Source organism: Salarias fasciatus, chromosome 18, assembly GCF_902148845.1.
Source record: "Salarias fasciatus chromosome 18, fSalaFa1.1, whole genome shotgun sequence".
NCBI classification, from domain to species: Eukaryota; Metazoa; Chordata; class Actinopteri; order Blenniiformes; family Blenniidae; genus Salarias; species Salarias fasciatus.
In genome coordinates, this window is record NC_043762.1 from 962,797 (window position 1) to 967,960 (window position 5,164).

Sequence of the window (5,164 nt, forward strand, 5' to 3'; positions counted from 1 at the left end):
GGAGGGCAGTAGACCAAGCATGGCCTTGTAAATGAAAATGTACCAATGTCCCAACCTCCTGCTGAACAAAGGCGGCCATCCCACACGACAATAGGGCTCAAAAGGATGACGTCAGCAGTGGAACAAACCGCAATGCATTGTGGGCAATGCCGGCGGTGTGCGGTAACGTCGGTTTACGCCAGCTACAGGCAAGACGCTGCGCTCGTGTTGCTCTTTTAATTTTGTTTGGCGAGTTTCTACAAATACAAACATGGTGCAGTCGTGCTGTGTCATTAACTGCCACAGTCATTCCCACGATCGCTCCAGTGAAAAAAGAACGAAGGGATGACGTCTGTCTCATTCCCAACCTGGAAGCAGCGGCAGAGAGCGACATGGCAGCTAACAGACGCCGAATGGCCTGGAGAGCAGCCGTCAGACGACCCAACATGACCCGACAGAAGTAAACAGGAGGGAAAATGGACCGAAACAGAAAGGCGACGGACCGTACCGAGACCAGCTGGACCCGGTTCAGAACCCGGTTGGGCTCACTTACCGTTCCTGCTGCGGAAAAGGCTGCCTGGAAGTGACATGTCCATCAAAGCGTCGCAGGAAGAAAAAGAAAATCATCGCAACAGCACAGCGCTACAGGCTGTCAGGGCACAAACTTCAGTCTGGATTCAGTGACGGCATTTTGTCTTGAAGAAGACACAGTAACACTACAGCCAGACACACAAACACTACAGCCAGACACAGTAACACTACAGCCAGACACAGACACACTACAGCCAGACACAGACACACTACAGCCAGACACACAAACACTACAGCCAGACACAGAAACACTACAGCCAGACACACAAACACTACAGCCAGACACACAAACACTACAGCCAGACACACAGTAACACTACAGCCAGACACACAAACACTACAGCCAGACACAGACACACTACAGCCAGACACAGACACACTACAGCCAGACACACAAACACTACAGCCAGACACAGAAACACTACAGCCAGACACACAAACACTACAGCCAGACACACAAACACTACAGCCAGACACAGTAACACTACAGCCAGACACACAAACACTACAGCCAGACACAGTAACACTACAGCCAGACACAGACACACTACAGCCAGACACACAGTAACACTACAGCCAGACACAGAAACACTACAGCCAGACACACAAACACTACAGCCAGACACAGAAACACTACAGCCAGACACACAGTAACACTACAGCCAGACACACAAACACTACAGCCAGACACAGACACACTACAGCCAGACACAGACACACTACAGCCAGACACACAAACACTACAGCCAGACACAGAAACACTACAGCCAGACACACAAACACTACAGCCAGACACAGTAACACTACAGCCAGACACACAAACACTACAGCCAGACACAGTAACACTACAGCCAGACACAGACACACTACAGCCAGACACACAAACACTACAGCCAGACACAGTAACACTACAGCCAGACACACAAACACTACAGCCAGACACACAGTAACACTACAGCCAGACACACAAACACTACAGCCAGACACAGTAACACTACAGCCAGACACAGACACACTACAGCCAGACACACAAACACTACAGCCAGACACAGAAACACTACAGCCAGACACACAAACACTACAGCCAGACACAGAAACACTACAGCCAGACACACAAACACTACAGCCAGACACACAAACACTACAGCCAGACACAGTAACACTACAGCCAGACACAGACACACTACAGCCAGACACACAAACACTACAGCCAGACACAGTAACACTACAGCCAGACACAGTAACACTACAGCCAGACACAGACACACTACAGCCAGACACAGACACACTACAGCCAGACACAGGAACACTACAGCCAGACACACAAACACTACAGCCAGACACAGTAACACTACAGCCAGACACAGAAACACTACAGCCAGACACAGACACACTACAGCCAGACACAGACACACTACAGCCAGACACACAAACACTACAGCCAGACACAGACACACTACAGCCAGACACAGACACACTACAGCCAGACACAGGAACACTACAGCCAGACACACAAACACTACAGCCAGACACAGACACACTACAGCCAGACACAGACACACTACAGCCAGACACAGGAACACTACAGCCAGACACACAAACACTACAGCCAGACACAGTAACACTACAGCCAGACACACAAACACAACAGCCAGACACAGAAACACTACAGCCAGACACAGCAACACTTCAGCCAGACACACAGTAACACTACAGCCAGACACACAAACACTACAGCCAGACACAGTAACACTACAGCCAGACACAGAAACACTACAGCCAGACACAGGAACACTACAGCCAGACACACAAACACTACAGCCAGACACAGTAACACTACAGCCAGACACACAAACACTACAGCCAGACACAGAAACACTACAGCCAGACACACAAACACTACAGCCAGACACAGACACACTACAGCCAGACACACAAACACTACAGCCAGACACAGTAACACTACAGTAACACTACAGCCAGACACACAAACACTACAGCCAGACACAGAAACACTACAGCCAGACACAGCAACACTACAGCCAGACACACAGTAACACTACAGCCAGACACACAAACACTACAGCCAGAGAGACTCACATCTTTGTGACAGCTGCAAAGTTTTGTGACTTCGTTGTGTGGACTCCGGTGGACTGCAAGGTGCACATTGTTTTCCTTCATTTTATTTGCAGTGTTATTTGTTTATGCACAATCTAACTTTATATAGTTGCAGTGATATTTGTTTGCACCAAGACTTTTGCACCTTATTAGAACTGTAACTGTAACTTTAACAGTGTCGTTGCTACACAAGGTTGGTAATAAACAGAAAAGACTTTGAAACAAGGAATGGTCTGACATTATTGCTGGGTAAATGGTGCAGTCTCAGAGGATTTCCCATTAAAATGAAGTTTCATAAATAGCTACTGAGCTACAATATTTAATTTCAGTGCAGTATTAACTTAGAGTAGAGGCTGGGTTTTGTCACCATATGAGCAGTAACAGATGAGGAGGTTTACCTGTCCTGACAGAATGAAATGTTAAGGATAAATATTAGAATTAAGGTGCCTTAAGGAGTTTGCACGTTTTATTCGAAACAGCGCCCCCTGCAGGTCTTGGGCGTAACGCAGCTTAGTGAAAAACTCGTCCCTGTGGCTCCCGTGGACAGAAGAGGGGAACTCCGTCTTCGCTCGTTTAGCAGCGCTCCAGTAAGATGTAAGTGTCTTCTCCCTGGTGGAGTCTGTGTGGAGCTGCAGTGCTAGAAGCCAGTCTGTTCTGACTTTCTGGAAGATCCTGCTCAGCTGTTGCTCACTAAGCATCTGGCGGAGTAATGGCGGACAAAATGAAACCTAACCAGCCGGAGCGCGCATTACGTCATTCCTTTCAAATTCTCCCCAAAAAAACTCTGGAGCCGGACCGGCACTGTGACTTTCAAGTGACAGTTTAGCCTGTTAGAGGTTCTGGTAATGAATATGTCAGGGCTCATTGTACACATCATTAAAAATGTGGAACATATTTATGGTGGAAAATAAGTATTTTTAAGGTTGTAAAACTCCTGAATGCACCTTTAATGCACTGAGTCCTGTCACTCAGATAATTTGCGAACCAGGACACTGCATGATCAGACAAACCAAAATGATGAAGCCTTTGCTTTAAAACAGTATGATCCACCGTGTCAACAGCTTTTGACTAATCAATAAAAAGTGAAGCACAGCACTGCTTGTTATCAAGAGCAACAATTATATCATTAATCACTTCAGTGGCAGCAGTGACAGTACTGTGCCTTTTCCTAAAGCCTAAAGCCACTTTGAGATAAGATCATTTGAGTCTAAAAAATCTTTAAGTTGATCACATACAAGAGATTCAAGAACTTTCGACAGGGTACACAAGTTAGATATTGGCCTGTAATTGGTTAAAACTGCAGGGTCACCCCCTTTCAGCCAGGGAATAACATAAGCTGACTTCCAAACTGATGGAATTTCTTTGTTTTCAATTGAGAGATTATAAAGCATTGTAAGTGGCTGTGCTACAAAATCAGCTGCCAATTTCAAAGAATAGGGCTCTATCAGGTCTGGTCCAGGGGGTTCCTGTGATCTAGTTCTTTGAGGGCTTTATGCACTTGCTGCACAGTAAAAGGAGCAAAACTTAAAAGGTCTCCAGAAAACATTGGATGGTCTGAGCAGGGAGACAAAGAGGCTCCTGCAGAATCCAACAAGGAACCAGATGATACAAAATGCTCATTAAAGCAGTTTAAAACCTCAGCTCTATCATAAACTGGGACTGAATCCTTTAAAACAAATCGTGGAAGAGCCTGAGAACTTTTGTTTAGAGATAGAGACTTAATCGCCATATCAAGACATATGTGGCCCCGCCCACTGAACTTCAGCTCCTCCTCATTCTCCTGCAGTGGAAGAACATTGTTGGTCTGCTGTGTGTCTGCTTTGAATCACTCCAAAGTCATGTTGCTTTCCCTCTTTGTGCTTCTGTCTCTCATTAGAGGTGAGTTTAAGAACGTCTCATTCAACCTGCTGTCTTCAGAAAATGTCTCACTGACCAACAATCATTGTTTCATCTCACTGGATTTGTTCTTTGACATCAAGTTGTGAACAAACTGCTTGGAATCTCAGCTGCAGTCCAGCTGTTTGTGTCCACAGAGTAACAGTGTTCAGGGGACATTTTCCACTGTCTTCTCCTCTCAGCCTCATGGACAATGTTCATCTAATGGCTTCATTTTCTCCACTTTTTCCAGGACTAACAGCTGCAGACACAATCTCTCCTGACCGACAAGAAGTCAGTGGAAGAGAAGGACAATCTGTCACACTCTCATGTAGCTATCAGACAGATTATTCTAATGTTTATCTTTACTGGTACAGACATCATTCAGACCTTCAGGCTCCTCAGTTTATACTCTATAAAGGAGCCAGATCAGCGAGTGATGCTGAACACATCCCAGATGGTCGATATGGATCCCAAACAACAGCCTCATCAACTACACTGAGCATTCCAAAGCTAACCCTGGCAGACACAGCTCTCTACTACTGTGCTCTGAGACACAGTGATCCAAAGTGTAGAAGAGGCTGTACAAAAAGCTGAACAC

The 5,164-nt window shown here is 46.1% G+C and overlaps 1 long non-coding RNA gene across 1 annotated transcript; it reads left to right on the forward strand.

Annotated features, from left to right (window-relative positions):
• The first annotated feature begins 4,504 nt into the window (after positions 1-4,504).
• LOC115404942 (uncharacterized) lies at positions 4,505-4,911 on the forward strand. The gene is made up of 2 exons (XR_003933393.1): positions 4,505-4,566; positions 4,817-4,911. It is a non-coding gene; the product is annotated as an uncharacterized LOC115404942 (long non-coding RNA).
• Positions 4,912-5,164: the final 253 nt, after the last annotated feature.